The following is an 18,682-nucleotide window of genomic DNA, read 5'->3' as shown; positions in this document are numbered from 1 at the left end:
TAATCTATTTTAAATATGTTCAATTGTTATCTTTGATCAAAGTACAATTTCTTTTAAATTGGTCGGAGATTCCATAAGCCAAATGCTGAAATTTTTGGTAAACTCCAAATTTACAGTGTTGTTTGAAGGGTGTTCGACTATCAACTTTGAACTTTTTTGAAATCAAACTTACCTATACTTTCTACTCTACAAAGTATCATAAAAAGTTGTTAAGACTAGCTCCATCAATTCAAAACGCCTAACACTTTTCCAATATGAATGTCAACCTGTGTCTAACTGCAAAAATATAAATAAAAGCAAAAGAGAAAGCGAAATAAGATCCCTCCAAGAAGAAAACAGGACAGTAATTCCAAGTGATTCTGTCTTGTTCCTTTCTTTTGATGATCAGAGATGGCAGATGGTCAGTGGAAAGAGAGCGCCTGCGGTGAACGTGAAAGGAGGGCGTGAGGTAGGTTAATGAATTAGGGCCAAATGTGGGCGTAGAAGCCATGCCATCTAAGATCTGCAATAAGCTTTTTCACATTCTGCCTGGTGATCTTACCAAATCCGAACCAGTGGTAGGTCCACATGGATGGGTGTGTTATCACCCCAAGAAACTCACCTAGGTTGTATAACAGTGATGCTCAGGAACATTACAAACTCAAAAAAAAGTTGGATAAATTGGTGGATGAATGAAACAAATGCTGCATATTCAATCCAGACAACCACTCCTACTATGCTTAACCTGAGACATGGGTGAACACCCCCAGAAAACAAGGCTTTAGACCACCAATTACTCACAGTTTAAGAAAAATGTGATAATGGAGAAGATTGACCACACCAACAGATGCACAGGACCCTGTGATGGCCGGCTGCAACCAGTTAAAAGGTCTGTAAATTCTGTTTTTTAATACACAGATAGGATGACAGCTCTCTGGCATTAAAACAACAAAAACTTGCAAGAAAATTCAATGATACATGCTAAATACTAACACAGAGGTGGGATGACAGCCCCTCTAATGCTAAATATTAACAGCACATGAAATAATACAGAATAGGCACAGCCTGGAACAAGAAGAAGAAGTGGACAGTGAGCAATTAACAGCAAAAGAAGCTTGCATTAGCTGAAAATGAAGACCAGATGCTGCAGGTATCACAGCAGTTACAATCTCCAGAAGTTGAACCTTACAGCAAAATAACACTCATCAACCTATTACATTTGTCTTCTGGATATATATAGAGGTTGGTTTACAAAATATCTCTACTACTAAGTGTGGAGGTGTCAATAAATGATCACCAACCACATTTACATTTATAAATGGGCTCTGATCCAGTCTGCTGATTTTAATGGATGAATTTGATCGTTTTGGTGCTCTGCGGTCCTTCCTGAATAGGTAGAGTGAAAAATGCATGAAACCCATACCCATTCAATGCTTTTTAACTGCTCGAGGCAGTCCTTTTTCCTTCTCGGCCATGATGTTGTTTAATTGCGGTTGTTGGAGCTTTAACGCGCAGAGTATAGGTAGCTAATGACTGAACTGTGAAGAATGCTAGCAGGAAGCATTTCACAATGGTTATCAGGAAGACAGAAGTCAAATGTGGGCCGTCGGATCATATAGATCAACGGCGGAGACTTAATCAGAGAGGCTATCGAGAGGTAGCGCGGACAGGCGAACGGACATGGGCCGTTGAATCAAACAAATGGGTGGCGGCAATTTAATTACGGGCATTATCGGGAGACAGAATGATCGGAAGAGCGAGGACCGTCAAATTAGGACACACCAGATCCAACGGTGATTGCAGGCTAGAGATGCGCGGCGGATCATCGGTGGGGAGACATCGGTTTTGCGAGTGGGCAGTTTCGCCGCACCGCTTTAAGGCGTCAGGCGGTTTCCATATCGCGGGGCGCGATACAATCAGATTAAGACACGTGGCCTCCCAAAACCATTTCCCTACGGGTTAACGAGCGGGAAAGTCCACTGATCGAGGAAAGCATCTATCGTCGATCTGGCGATGGATGGTCAGATGAAAGGAAACTAGCATGTTGTTTATCGTGCGGGCAGAGAACAAAGGTCGTTAGATTAAAGCGATCAACGGTTGATATTTCAAACGATGAAAGGTTACATAGGCGCGATTACATGAGTTAAGTGCCCGAGGACTAAGGAAAGGGGCTTCAAGGCAGTATGGTCTTGGAGCCCAGAAGTTAAACGAATAATAGGTTTTAAACAAATTTTAAGCAGGTTAATAGGGTTTAGCAGGAAATTCGGCGAAAATAGAGGAATGGGACTTTAAGAGTGTCGGCGGGGGTAAGGAAATATGAGCGGGGTGAAATGGAATACCGGGCTTAAGCTGAATTTCTGGGAAAGAGAAACAGAGAATGCAGGGCTATGGGGAAGAAGAAACCGAAGGAGAAGGAGAAGGAATGACTGTTGCACGCTCCCTTTTATCATAACACAACATGGCAAAGCTGTCTGAGACCCTCAATTATTCAGATTTGTAGCAGAGCTAACATTGGCTCCTTCTGGGGATGAGATCCTCCCTGTGAGGTCTCAAGAACTGTAGACCAATGCCTTCATACAAAACTCAACTTTAAAAACATTTGCCTAGTGTCCATTGGGCATGGAGTCAAACTAAGCATATACTAAAAACTGAACAAGAAACTATTTACAATCATTAAAGCCTGAAAACTTAAAACTTCAAAAATTTCCCATTTGCTGGGCCATCAAAATTGCTGCCTGTCATCTGATTCATCATATATCAACAAGACAAGATTTATTTGATCCTCCACCTCAAACAGTTTAGGGCATTTGAGCTTGATCGACAGATATGGATCAATTTTCATTTCCCTTCTGCATATTTTCCTCCTTGGATATTATTTATGTGAGCTTCTGTACACCTATTGAATAACCACTGTTTTTGTGTACATGTCTGTGTCTTCTGTGGCCTGCACAACTAATATGAAAGAGGCACCACTGAATTTTTGTGCAGAGGACACCGAAACAACATCTGCTCCTGAATCTTTCTTTGAAAAATCCTCACCCAAGGAAGAGTCCCATGACTGAACATTTTCTTCCTCTATCATCTATAAAGTTGCCCTTTCATTTTGTGTGGAGGCCATCTGAGCAGATATTAAAATATCAAGACTGAGATGATCAGCTTCAGCCTTGAGCATTGAATTTTGCTCTGCTACAGCGTTTAAGTGGCAACTTAGAGGGATTTTTACTTGAGCAGACAGAGAAGCAAAAGATGATGGGGAGCTTTCTTCTCCCTCTTTAATCACTGGACTGGGGATGAAAGCAGGTAGATGAATTTGCAGATCTGCACAGTCGTTGGAAGAAGGGTAGGCCTAAAGCTCAGATTCTTGGAGGCAGGGATCTGCTGCTGGCCACCACTGCTGGTCAACTTGTTGTTCTGCAGCTACAACAGATTGGTGAGCAGTGCCTCTTGATAATGCTTCTTCATATGCAGCCCTTGTCAGGAAAGGAGCACCTTCCAAAACATGGACCTCCTCCTCTTGTTGCACTTCTTCCATGACTATATTTTGACAAAGGGTCTTTACCCTTTGATCTTCGTTTGTATCTCTGCTTCTCTGCAAAATCTGCATATGCTCATGTGTACCTCTACATAAATTTGGAGCTGGAAAAGAAATGGAACAATGAGCTCCTGCTTCATCAAGATGTTGCTTAGCCTCTAGCTTGGAAACCTTAGAGGCCAAAAATTCAATCATCCTAGATAATTCATCTATTTCAGAATCATAGGATGAAGAGACTTCACCTCCCTGTCTTCTGTTTTCATCAACATCTTCGAGACTCTCTGCAGCAATGATATTTGCTTCTACTTCAAAGGTTGCAGCTTACTTTTCAGCCAAAGAAGTACATCTTCTTTCTCTTAACAGCAGGCAGAGTTGAGAATCAAAGGCATTGGCATAAGTGAGCATGGCAGAAGTAGGGGTGGGTTTTATTTCAGCTGGCATTCTGCTATACATATGATTGAATCTGATATTGAAATCATACAACAGCTCACCATCTTCTCTCTGCAAGTTCCCAAATTCATCATGATAAAAGAGCAGATCTTTATTATTTCCCCAGTGCTTTAAAAATACATCATCTAGAGCATCAATGTCTGCAATGGACCTAGGGGGTAAATTTCTAAACCATTTTCTAGCTTCCCCATCCAAGCTTTGAACAAAAACCCTCATCCAGACATCCTCTTCATTGATATCCAAGTTATCAGCATAACTGTAAAAGGACTCTAAATGCTCTTCAACTAATATTCCTTTTGCACCAGTAAACTTTGGCATAAACTCTTGATAGTCACCTACAGGCATGGCATTCAAAGGGGTAGGCAAGACTAAGGGTCCATACCTAGCAGCAACTATTCGTTCTATCTTTGTAAGGGCTTGCTGACCTGCCATGACTGAGGTATATGAAAGGGATACTGGTGGACTGAGTGGAATGAATCAGTGAAAAGGATAACGGAGACAGAGGAATATGATGGACAACATGGTGCTTCTTTCTGTGAACTGAGTTCCAAAAGGGGAATGAATAACAAGGAGCTGCATGAATCTCTGAAGGTGACAATCACTAACAGGGATACATGGAATTTTTAAGGCTTACCTGACCCTGATGCTCCTTACTGCGATACTTTCTTGTGCTGAATGATCTTCTCAGGATCAGGCACTGGTTCAGCTGATGGTTTCTGAAAATTTCTTCGAGCATGCCTCACCAACTGCACCAGAACTGTAATGTGGAGTCACCAAAGGTTGGTCTTCCACCAGTGGAGTCGCCAGACAGATGATTACAACTAGAAACTGTGTTCAAACCTTGTCTGTCATTAAAGCTTGAAGCTGTGTCGTTTTCCCAGGGAAGTTGAGCTTCAATCTCCTCTCCCCGACAACGGCACCAATTAATGTTATCACCCCAAGAAACTCACCTAGGTTGTATATCAGTGATTCTCGGGAACATTACAACCTCAACAAAAAGTTGGATAAATTGGTGGATGAATGAAACAAATGTTGTATATTCAAGCCAGATAACCACTCCTACTATGCTTAACCCCAGACATGGGTGAACACCCCCAAACAACAAGGATTTAGACCACCAATTACTCATGGTTTAAGAAAAATGTGATAATGGAGAAGACTGATCACACCAACAGATGCACAGGACCCTGTGATGGCCGATTGCGACCAGTTAAAAGGTCCGTAAATTCTGTTTTCTAATACACAGATAGGATGACAGCTCTCTGGCATTAAAACAACAAAAACCTACAAGAAAATTCGATGATACATGCTAAATACTAACACATAGGTAGGATGACAGCCCCTCTAATGCTAAATATTAACAACACATGAAATAATGCAGAACAGGCACAACTTGGAACAAGAAGAAGAAGTGGACAGTGAGAAATTAACAACAAAAGAAGCTTGCATTAGTTGAAAATGAAGACCAGATGCTGCAGGTATCACAGCAGTTACAATCTCCAGAAGTTGAACCTTACAGCAAAATAACACTCATCCAACACTCATCAACCTATTACATTTGTCTTCTGGATATATATAGAGGTTGGTTTACAAAATATCTTTGCTACTAAGTGTGGAGGTGTCAATAAATGATCACCAACCACATTTACATTTAGAAATGGGCTTTGATCCAGTCTGCTGATTTTAATGGATGAATTTGATCGTTCTGGTGCTCTGCAGTCCTTCCTGAATAGGTAGAGTGAAAAATGCATGAAACCCATACCCATTCAATGCTTTTTAACTGCTCGAGGCAGTCCTTTTTCCTTCTCGGCCATGCTATTGATTAATTGCAGTTGTTGGAGCTTTAACGCGCAGAATACAGGTCGCTGATGACTGAACTGTGAAGAACGTTGGCGGGAAGCATTTCAAAATGGTTATCGGGAAGACAAAAGTCAAATGTGGGCCATCAGATCATATAGATCAATGGCGAAGACTTGATCAGAGAGGCTATCGGGAGGTAGTGTGGACAGGCGAACAAACATGGGTCCTTGGATTAAACAAACAGGTGGTTGCGATTGAATTACGGGCGTTATCAGGAGAAAGAATGATCGAAAGAGCGATGACTGTCGGATCAGGATGCACTAGATCCAACGGTGATCACGGGCTAGATATGCGCGGCGGATAGTCAGCGGGGAGACAACGGTTTCGCGAGCGGGCGGTTTCCCCGCACCGCTTTATGGTGTCATGTGGTTTCCGTATCGCGGGGTGTGATACAATCAAATTAAAACACGTGGCCGCCCAAAACCATTTCCCCATGGGTTAACGGGTGGGCAAGTCCGCTGATCAGGGAAAGCGTCTATCGTCGATCTAGTGATGGATGGTCAGATGAAAGGAAACTAGCGCACGGTTTATCATGCGGGTGGAGAATGAAGGCCATTAGATTAAAGTGATCAACGGCTGAGATTTCAAACGATGAAGGGTTACATAGGCACAATTACATGAGTTAAGCGCCCGGGGACTAAGGAAAGGGGCTTCAAGGCAGTATGGTCTTGGCGCCCGGAAGTTAAACGAAGAATAGGTTTTAAACAGAGTTTAAGCAGGTTAATAGGGTTTAGCAGGAAATTTGGCGAAAAACAGAGGAATGGGACTTTAAGAGTGTAGGCGGGGGTAAGGAAATATGAGCGGGGTGAAATGGAATACCAGGCTTAAGCTGAATTTCGAGGAAAGAGAAACAGAGAACGCAGGGCTATGGGGAAGAAGAAACCAAAGGAGAAGGAGAAGGAATGATTGCTGCACACTCCCTTTTATCATAACACAGCATGGCAAAGCTGTCTGAGACCCTCAATTATGCAGATTTGTAGCAGAGCTAACAGGGTGATTGTAGTGAACTTCTACAAAGAGCTCGTCCATAATGAGAGGCATCGTTGGATCGCTGAGCCATCAACTCAGAATCGGCCGCTCACTTCCCTCGATGTCCATCTTTACAACCACTGTATCAGTTGCTTTCAATTGCAGCTCCTCTTTCATAAACCTCGTTATATTTATGGCATTGCTGGCTTTATCATCTCAGTTTGACACAAAGTTGTAGTGCAGCTTGATTCAATCCACCATCCACTAGGGAGGTTGGGGAGTGGCCTTTACATTGAGGGAGGAGGGATTCGTCTGTGCCACGTTACTCTCTTTGTCAAAATCAGTCGGGTTGGGATTTTGCAGGAGCTTGGAATCGACTTCAAAGGCGTGAATCTTGGTGAAATCACAAGGGTACATGCGAAGAAACTAGGTTAGGCTGGTGTTGAATGCATTAGCACCCAGATCCAGCAGAACCTGTCACTATTGTGATGGAGATCGATCGCCTTAGTAGACAGAAGCCACGGCAAGATGTGTGTTTTGTTCTCCACATCGTTGGAAAATCGGAGGGCGAAACCTCTATGGAAATTGTTGCGATCGTCAAGCTTCTCAAAGAGATGACCTTTTATAGGGCAGGCAGCAGCCGCGCCTATCCACTTCATCTGCCGCCATGGATTCTCAACCCGATCTTCATCTTTGTCCAAGAATCCTTCTCTAGTCCCATACAACTCGTTGTTGTTTCTGGCCATGGCTTCCCATTCATTATGCTTAAACACTTGCGCAGTGAAGTCTTGGCATTTGCAAGCCGCAAAAACGCCAAACTCAATGCCAAGAAAGCCAAAGCTGTGCATGTGGTTCACATAAATATCAAGAAAAATATATGTGGACAGTATGAGGACCAAGGCATAGAGCAGCCACAGGTGGATCGTTTTGCTTTTTCTGGTGCCCTCTGTTTCTGAGAATGAGAATGAGAAATGCAGATACATTGCAAAATAAATTCAAATTTCAAATCGATCCACTATTTGGCGCCCACCCAATTTGTTTGACATTGGCGGCCCTGCAGATCTCGTTAGTATGTTTCGGTGGAGACTGGAGTCCTTTCCCGGCCGGAGAGGCCATGTATGGTGAAGTTGCTAGGCGATCGCTGGCCGACTTGAGGTCCCATCATAGTACTCTTAAACCGCATTAATACCCAATAACATAGCAAATATTGCTTGCCGATGTCCCGGTGGAGGCTGAGTCCTTTGCCGGTCGGAGAGGCCATCTATGGTGAAGTTGATAGGCGATTGCTGGCCGACTTGAGGTCCCATCATAGTACTCTTAAACCGCATTAATACCCAATAGCATAGCAAATATTACTTGCCAAAATTGTTAGGCGATTGCTGGTCCCATCATAGTACTCTTAAACGGCATTGAATACCCAATAGCATAGCAAATATTGCTTGCCCATCACCCACAGACATATACATGCACGTTCTAGTGGATTATCAAACTTTATGATTTGATTGGGTTGATACAATAATTTAAACACACACGTTCTAGTGGATTATCAAACTTTATGATTTGATTGAGTTGATACAACAATTAAATCTCTCCATAATTTGCAAGTTATTACACAAAACTTGCTATCTATTTAAACAAAATGTATGCATGGTATGCAAGCCACTACTCCTCATTCACTTTACTTAAGATTATTCCCCCTTACACATATTAACATAGGTGGAAATACTAGCGACAAATGGTAGAAGGCACTTTTGTTCGATTCCAATTGGTATTGTTAAAGTTTATCCATTGCATAAATGAAACAGGAACATGTATTACACCATAGCCAACCATTAAACAAGTAAAGGATGGTTGCAACATGCTATTTCTCAATGGTCAGAGAAGTATATAGTTTTTTTTAATGCCTAATTGCATCTTTATAGCCACTCCATGAATTAAACCGTAATAAAATCAATCTAGAGTGAATGTTTACACTATCCAATTATTTGATCCAAGTGGATATTGGTGGTCACTTTCTTATTCCACTGCTTTGTAACGCAATTTTTTTTTATTTTTTTGCAGTTTTCAAGTCGTGGACTTTTAAAGCTGTTTTGAGGCCCCAAACGACATTTTTTTGGAAAATAGACCAATGACAATATGAAATTGTACTCCTTAGATAGATCTTTCCAATGGGTTGTCGTGCACGCCAAACACAGATTATATGCCAAAGTTATGACCCAAGGAAATTGATGTTCCAACTTACCCCATTAGGGCGCATAAGCCTTGGCCACTTCATCTCTGAGGTATAGGTTTTTGGATGTTCAGGGTTTCTCATTGCTTCTTCATAATAAAAAGGCCTCAAAATCTCATTGTAACACTATTCACGAAGACATGTAACTGTTACATCTCTTCTCAAAGATAAGCTACCATCGTTCAAGCTAGTTTGCTTTCATTCAACATGTATATAGTTTCAATATTTTCCATTTATTAATTGAAGTACAGTTTCATTGTATCTTTGCATTTTGGTTTTAATCTGTATTTCATTTCGTTTCCTTCATAAATTCTGATCAATATTTGTAACCTCAATCCCATTTTCTATTATTCATTCATTCACAATAAATAAAAAACAGTGCAAAATCGATTTGTTGAAGGTTTTGGTGATTAATTAATAGTTAAGTTGTCAATAATTATTATTGGCATAGACATGACATGGTCCTTCTTAAACCACTGAAGAAACTCAAATAACAAATAAAACCACCACGGAATAAAGTGCATAGTCATAGTCACACAACTTTTAAACAAACCATAACAATATAAATTTACCTTGAAATCCAAATGGAAAACTAGATTGATGGGGATTTTACTAAGCAAAAAATTGATTACAAAAGGGTGAGATACACACAAATTTAGTATATAAATTTTTACCGATAGAAAATTTGTAGATAGCCATGGCTCAAAAAAACTTCTTTTATAGTGAGATAAACTCAATGCCTTCATCAAAGAAACTACTTCCTTGAACTCTTATCTCCACTAGTGCCTTTCATTTCTTCTCTTTATTCCATTCAATACTCTTCTTCAACAAAACCTTCATTTTTAATGAACTACTTTGAAATACCAATCATCACAATAATTTATTTCAACAAAACCAACTACTTTGAAATACCAATCATCACAATAATTTATTTCAATTCAACAAAACCAACTACTTTGAAATACCAATCATCACAATAATTTATTTCAATTTCCAAAAGAGCATATTCTCAACTTTCCCAAAATAAAATAAAATAATATTAAGTGTTTATTAGAAAAAAAAAATTAAAAAAAAAAATCAAAACTTCTAAATTAGATATTTCATTTTGTACCTCAAACAATTAAATAATATTTAGTGTTCATTAAAAAAAATTGAGAACTTCTAAATTGGATATTTCATTTTGTGCCTTGAACATATTCTCAACTTTCCCAAAAACCAAAAAAAACTATTAAGTGTTTATTAGAAAATAAAAATAAAAAAAATCTGAACTTCTAAATTGGATAAAAAAAAAAAAAAAAAAAATCAAAACTTTCATTTTTTACAAAAGTGTTCATTAGAAAATAAAAATAAAAAAAATCTGAACTTCTAAATTGGATAAAAATTTAAAAAAAATCAAAACTTTCATGTTTTACAAAATAAATTATCGGTTGGTATAATAAGTACGTCGCGGAGATGAATGTCACTTCACATGGCACAGCCATGTTAAACGCATAATGCGGAGTCGATCAGTTAACGTCGCCTGATTGGTATAATAAGTACGTCGCGGAGATGAATGTCACTTCACATGGCACAGCCATGTTAAACGCATAATGCGGAGTCGATCAGTTAACGTCGCCTGACAGTGCATAATGCGGAGTCGATCAGTTAACATCGCCTGACAGATTCGAGCTCTCGCCGGGAAACCCCATTTACTTAGCAGGCACATGCCTTAACCACTCTGCCAAAGCGACAGAGACACATACGTAATTGAGCCCTGGTCAACTAAAACGTTACAACCACCACAGATCAGTTTCATCAGGTCAAATGTCAAAAACAGATGGGGTGAGAGAGGCTCGAACTCTCGACCTCAGGATTCCTCAACATTTAGCTATGAGACCTACGCGCTAACCAACTGCGCCACCACCCCACTTGTTTCGGGTTGTTCATTCATGTATCTTCATCATGAACTAAAACGTATCGTGCAATCACGAAGAAAGATCTGTAACAGGAAATTTATACCGTCAAAGAGTTATCCAAAAATCACACGTATTTGAGATGGCTCCTTGCAAGTTGCGACTTTGAAGTCCACATCGTGACAATCATCAATTATTCGGTCTAAATTCAATTTAAATTTCACTCTTCCACAACAATAAATAAATTTCACCCTTCCATTTGCCACTTGTCCCTATCAATTTTGAAATGCTAGGCCAAGAGACTAAGCTACTCTATAACACTAGTGTATGCCCGACGTTGGTGAAGAAACTTTCGAAAATGTATACAGTTGTTGATTCACCATGATGAAAAAAAAAAGTATTTTAATAAAATGGTAGATGGATATATTATGGAGAATGTGTATATCATATATATATATATAAATAATAGGTGTATATTTTTTATTATATATATATATATATATATATATATAAATAATTAGAGTTTGAGCTTATAGACCGGATTATTTATGCATAAAAGCCAAACAAAAAGGCTATAATCCCACAACTTTGAGTAAAATGATCTTAAATGAATTCAAATACATTTGAAGCTAGTTGTTTAGGCTTGGGAGAAGAGGGGAAAAGTCTCTACTTATAACATGAATACCTTGCCATTGATGACAATGTCTGCCACTTTTAAAGAAGTGTCTTTATTAATATAATTATCCACTAAGTAATTGTTATCCCTTAAAACATCATAAAATTTAACATATAAGAAGCGATTTAGCTTCTATTTTTCTTGCTCTATTAGCAATGTCAATAGTAAATGGTTTTCAAGACCATGTATGTTGTATAATATTCTTTGGGTCCTCTGTCACAATCAAATTCTAGATGTGAGAGTTGATAGTGATCTTCAAACCTTGCAAAAATAAATAGGCTTCAGCTTGATTTTTGGTTGATATGTTGAGACCCAAACCAATAACCTTCTATTGTTCCTTAAAAGTTAAAAAAATACCTCACACACAAACATAGAATTTTAATAAATGAATATGATATTTAAAGAGATTGTAAAATGAATAATCATATTTATTCTATCCCATGAGTGCAACTCAATTGGTGATCACTATGTTATGAAGTATTATGTAAACCATGAGAGTCAAGGTTCAAATCCCCATGGGTCAACAAAAAATAATTAATATTTATTATGTGCGCTCTTTTTCTTTTGAGTCATTTCATTTTCCTTTCTTTTGGCCTATGTTTTCTAGGTATTGTGGCTATACACAAGCCCTATCCACTATTCATGGCTTGAAAAACATCACCTTCTTTCGTATATGGTTGTGTAAGCCCTCCAGATAAGTAAGGAATACATTTGGTCTCTTTGGAGAGATACCTTGCATGATGGTCATCTTCTTGAATTCGTTGGTGTATTGATCTTGTACATTCTACCCCTGCCTCTTCCTAAAGTAGTGCCATCGAATCGATTGCTCATCTACATACACAATAGGGTAGAATTGGGAATTTATGAGGGTTTTAAATTACTCTTACACAGTTACCAAAGGATAATCCTCCAACCTAAGTATATATGTATGGATTTCCCACCAAGTTAAGGCATGCCATCTAACTTCAATCCAGAAAATGATATTTTCTATTCCTCATTGATGTAGTGAGCATTAAAATATACTTCTAATTGTTGCAATGAGTGATTCAATTTTAAGGCATATGTCTCACCTTGATATGAATTTATGTCAAACTTGAATTCCATCTCCAATAGGGACTATGAATGGGTAATGACACTTGAACTCAATTTCTCTTTCTTGGACTCCTTTTCTTGATCCTAATGATTCATCAATTTACCCTCTAATCTAAACTTTGAGTTGGAACCTCCAACTTCTCTGATTCTAAACTTGTTTGCTAGAGCCACCATAAGGAGGTCCATATTATAGTTGATATCCATGATCTATGCATCTAGCCTCAAGAATCTCTCCTTTGAGGGATTAAGGTTATTATGAAAAAAATCCTTAGCTATGGTTAGGGTTCTACAACTTTCTACTTACATCACTTCCTGGATCTCCTACAACTTCCCACGAGATTTCCTAAAGAAACCCACTTTGATACTAATATTATTCATAAACTATCATGAATATTCCACTGGACAATTCATTGCAACTGATCTAATTAAAATAAATTGAAATTTATGCTACGAAGGTTAAATTCCATTATATTCCATATTTGGTAGTTATTGATTTATTGTTTATGCATGTAATAGATAAAATGTTGAAATAGAGAATAAAAAATGTAATCACACACCAACATGAATGAACACAAGATATGCTTTGGGAAACCCTTATAGGAGAAAACCTAACTGGAAGGTGAGGCTACTCTACATTCTTTTTTTCCAAAATGGAAATAATGCAAGTACAAAGGAGAAGGAACTCTTTATGGAATCACCTGAGACCTATAGCTTGATAGGCTATTACAAAACTCTCAACCCCTCTATTATGCTCTCACACACCCACTCCCACTTTCTCTCCTCTACAATGGAAAAAAGATAAAATTGAATAGAATGAAACTCCTTTTCCTCCTAGTGGCCCAGTTATAATATAGTCTAATAGCCAACTAAGGATCAAGTTTGACTCCTTCAAATCTCAACTACATGTACAACTCTGATGCTTCTAGACTATTCTTCATAGTCCTCATGCGGATAACCCCTTTTGCATGAGTAACAAAGGCTAATGTGGCATCCTCTCAAATCATGGTGATCAATCATGATAGGTCAACTTATGGGAGGCATAAATTATGCATACCAACTTTGATTTACATGATTCTTACACTATTGGAAAGGTCTCCTAGTGTATAATGGCATCACAAGGTTCGAAATTTAAGGATAAAAAATTAACCCCCAACAAAAATAATTTAAGAACTCAAACTTGCCTCGAAAGGTTTTAGACCATGATTCTCTAAACTGGGTCCCACTAATAAAACTGCTCCTGCAAGGTAATTCCTCCATTTTTTTCACTCTAAAAGTATCGAGATAGATGAAAAATAATATAACAATCCAATATCGTTCATATTTAAATTGTCACCATAGTCATTGATATCTTATACATTCAACATGTAAAAATAATGAGCCTATAGGTTATGCTCCTATGTTTATCTTGGTAAACATCATCCATCATCTCTCATATTTGGATGGTGTCCATTAGTCTAAATTCTCTTTTTAACAAGGTCATATTGTGCACAATGATTTAGGAACTATAACCAAAATTGGTGAACCTATACATGCCTACTATTGCATGCTTACACTACTAGTTTTATTAAGTAAATGCAAAAATGCTTCTACACATTCCTTAAGATCTAATGGTTTAGATATTGAGTACAAGATTTCTCTCCAATTAACAAGATCAAAACCAAGTAATTTTATGCAACATGATCCATGTATCCCAAAATCAAATTTTACCACATCCTCATTTAAAATATACTACTACTATGTCCCCTAAGAGTGTAGGGATAAAATACATAGCTACATATATACATACTTATATGCATGCATGTATGCATTATATAGTTTGAGCTAAGGGGTTCAATAGATTGAGACATTTAAGAAATAGAAGGTTGTTCCCATCTTATGTACTCCTTGATTCCAAAATAGAACATGAACCGTCAAGAATTATATGATAGGGTATGAGGAATCCACAAAGTGAATGCCAATGCTTACACTTCTCCAACCCATCCTCAATAAAAATGCCATAACCCCTTAACCCAAAACTAAGCTTAGTTGAAGAATTCAATGTTTGAGTAAGAAGGATGGTAGGCCTTGATGAAATTTAAAGAGTAAAATAACTTTTTAATGCTAAGAACTATAAATTGGACCTCATACTAGTATTGTATAAGGAAGATATGTACGCTAATGAACATTTTGGAATTTTACTTTTAAATGTTCTTTGAAGATTGTATTACCCAGTCTTCCCATTAAATCTAGATTTCCACTGATGAAGCTTGTCACTAAGGCCAAGTGTCTAATTTTCTAATGATACCATTAACACCATTTCCCAATAGCCTAGTAATCTGAACCAGGGTACTACAAATAGATATTGTAAGTGCCATATCCAACAAGGAGAAACTATTTCAACAATCAATAAAAAGTAATTTGCAACTAATAAGCAACATTAAAATAGAATAATATACTTGTTTAAAAAAAAAATCCGTAAGTGAACAAGGGTGAACTCTTTTCCACCTAACCATACACTTGATTGTTCCTATTTCTTTCTATAACTGGGCACCCCTAGCCATACCATGATACTACTAGGTGAAACCCAAATTCTCAAGGAAATTAATGCATGTGAAAGCCAATCTCCTTTATAGGTAGTCAAATGGAAAAAACATTGCTACCCATTGATACCAATAATTCCATAATAGATTCCCTCTTACCTGAATTGTATCACTGTAGGGACTCCTTTCATTGCCTATGTATTACCTCATCACATTCCCCTCTAAGTGCTTTCTTACTCACCTTATTGGCATCAGATTCACAACCCCCTTCACCCAAGTAGGGTTTAGGATTCCTTACCCAATTTCAAAAATATAATTCAAGCTTTAAGATGACCAATTACGCAAAAGGTCCAAAACACCTTTGGCAACATTTTTCACTTTTTGTCTTTTAGAAGAAAAAAATTTAATATTGGTTTAGTTTAAATATTTGATATTAATTTATAAAGATTAAATAATTTATATTAATAAAAATAATTAATATTCATTCATAATTATTAAAAATCAATTTTAGGTTTTTAAAATCCCTCTGGCCGACCTGTGCTGTTCCTTTATTACTCATCTGTATTTATTTCTTCCTATGGCTCTTCTTTTATCATCTTCTATCATCTTTCTATTGCCCTGATGATGGATCCCATTTGGGATTCGAAACGTTGGTGTAAAAATTCCATTACTGTGGGTTCTCCGATCAAAAATTCAAAAAGCTCAAACCACAGATCTCTGAAATCCAACCAATAATTTTTTTTTTTTCTCGGTAAAAGCTAATTCTATTAAAAAAGTAAAAATATGTACAAAGAGGTTACATTTCGAGAGGAGGCCTCAGCTATAAAATCATGGATTTTGCAGTATGTCCCTTCAGTCAGAATTACATAGAGGTCCTGCAGACAAGATGTAGCATTCTTATGGATTTCTAGACCTTCATAAACAACCAGTAGCAAAAAATCTCCAATGTTGCCAAAATAAAATGACATAGTATACCAGTCATTAACTTTTAACTTCCTACCCAGGGCCTTAAGAGCAAAAAAACAAAAGATAAGAGCAGGATGGCCACCGGGCCAGAGATTACTATGCTGAACCGGCATGATTCGGGGACGGTGGCGCTTCCTCCCTTTCCGGACTGGGTGAAGCTATCCAGGTGACGAAGCCTTCTTCATCCAGCACTGGCTCGCCGTTGGGATGAGTGACCAGGTGCAGGATTCCAGAGCGTCTGTGAGAGGGACCACAAGGTGGAGCATTAACCTGAGCTGGGGCTGAAATCGGAATCTGATCCTGAACCAGGGCGCTTTCCTGAACTGGATTCAGAGGCCGAGGTTGTTCAGGAGCCGGAGGATCTTCTTGCTGACAGTCCACACGATAAACACGCCCGGAAAAATCCCCAAGCAGAATATCTTCATCTAGAGAAGGTTCATTATCAGAGGGAACAGAGCTGGAGGGGCTACCTTCCTCTTCTGCAATAGAGACGGTGAAATTGATAGTAATAATAGGCCTGTTAACCTCACTCTGAAAAGAAAAACTGGAAGTCTGAAACGAGCTATTTGGACGAGCCCTCTTAGAATCTAATGACAGAGAAGATGGCAGAATTGAAGAAATAGGATTGACAATCGGGGGTGCAGGATGAGCCCGACCTCCCCTATTACCATAATTGCTACCCCGCCGAGGAATTCCGCGCCTACGCATTTTGCAAGCGGGCACAACGAACTGATGAAGACAAATGGAGTACCAATGAACCAGAACAGAGGGAACTCTGTAATCCTCCCGACGTCTCCCGCTCCAAACACATATGACAATGCTCCAAGACAGGAATGTCTCCCGCTCCAAACACATATAACAATGCTCCAAGACCGGAACATTAATGCCATGACCCGGTTGCAGTACCCAGAACCCAAGCGCCATCATGGTTGCCATGCTTGGGATTAACTCTAACCAGTTTCGAGACAGCTCCAGCGTTAATGCGACTACCTTGAGCCTATAAATTCCATCAACCTCCTGTACTAAACAGTACTCCCTGATGCCAGCGCTGAATCCAGCTGTCGGGTCAGTGTGGTTTGTCATTGATACCTGGTGGAAGCACCCGCATCCGGGTGACAACCAATAAAATTTTAACAACAAACCAACTCACAATTTTTTCTCTTCCTACTCATGAGCACTCTTAGAATTCATAGAAACTATATTTCTACACCTCCCATGGGTTGTGTACACTGCTCGCACATACAAGAATGATCCTCTAAACCCCCATATGCATCCCCCTTCTTGCCCAAGAAGGTTCCTGATTTTCTTACTTGTCATATAGAAATTCATGGGTTAACATAGGAGATCGAGGTGGTTACTTGTTGTACCAATTGTTGATATTCTCTTCAATCCCAGTTCAAAGTATTGCAATGAAAACATCTATATGTTGATTATAACTATGTATGCGTAGGTTGTTATTCTGAGATGTCCAATGTTATGAGATCTAAAATATATATTTGTTGATCCATGTGTAATAAATAATTGTTGTATTGTATAATAGTTCGAAAGTGGGATATAGGATCATTGAGTATTTACTTCACCCATTCTAGCTTCCAACCAATAATATCTGTGTATATGAACATTCCTAGATTTTTTTTACTAAGGATCATTGTTTTTTGTTGATATTTTGTAGCATCAAGATGTATTCCCACATGCTAAAGAAGTCTCCAAGTCGGCTTAAGAAAATTAAAATAATTTTTTTTGGGCATCAAGTCAACTCAAGAGGACAAGACGACCTATCAAGGTGAATGGATTTGTCCCTTGGGATAATTCACCCCCATTCGACTAGAACATGTAAACGATGTGCTACATTTTTAGTCATCAATCATCAATATCTTCTCTCTTCTAGAGCAGTCACACATGTGATAGAAAGTGGCCAAGTTGACTAGAGTTTTACCAAGTAATATGTTTGAACATTTCCCATAGTTTACCTTGATAAAAATTGACTAAAGTATGGAATTGACCGTAGGGTCCACATGGACAAAGTTTTATCACAAGTTGGTTGTTTGACTAACATTGACTTCTATGCATTTTGGCTAGTTTGACCATTGTTGTCTTGCGACAAAGAGACCAAGCTTGATTGGTATTTTGACTTGGATTTTCGCACATATTTCTAGACAAATTGGATTTGTAAACCTTGCTAAAGAATAATTTCTCCTAGAACAAAAGTTGTTGGGTTTTATCTCAAGTTTGGGTTTCCTAGGTAATATTGTTGTCTCTATTGTGCATAGATTCCTTTTTATGGTCTTTACTATTTTTTTTGCGTTTATTATTGAAATTTTCTGAAGTGTGATTTCTAAATGATATCAGTGACATAAGTATGTTGTATGGAAATAATTAAGAAGTAGTTATCTAGTAGAAAATTGTATTCTATTGTGCTCTTGTAGAAAAATCAACATGGTTTCAGATCCCTATTAAAAAAGCAGCCATGGAAGTTATTCAAGAATTAGAGGGATGATATGTTGTTGAATGTTAGTT

General features: G+C 38.3%; 1 non-coding gene and 1 pseudogene across 1 annotated transcript; both read right to left on the bottom strand.

Annotated features, from left to right (window-relative positions):
- Positions 1 to 282: 282 nt before the first annotated feature.
- Positions 283 to 17,248, bottom strand: LOC149188130 (uncharacterized; annotated as a pseudogene).
- On the bottom strand, positions 10,838 to 10,926 carry TRNAM-CAU (transfer RNA methionine (anticodon CAU)). The gene is given in 2 exon segments: positions 10,838 to 10,873; positions 10,889 to 10,926. It is a non-coding gene; the product is annotated as a tRNA-Met (tRNA).
- Positions 17,249 to 18,682: the final 1,434 nt, after the last annotated feature.

The sequence above is a fragment of the Pinus tabuliformis genome, chromosome 3_1, assembly GCF_031772625.1.
Source record: "Pinus tabuliformis cultivar Carrire ecotype Pingquan chromosome 3_1, CPIR1, whole genome shotgun sequence".
Taxonomy (NCBI): domain Eukaryota; kingdom Viridiplantae; phylum Streptophyta; class Pinopsida; order Pinales; family Pinaceae; genus Pinus; species Pinus tabuliformis.
This window is presented reverse-complemented; position numbering and strand designations above follow the sequence as displayed.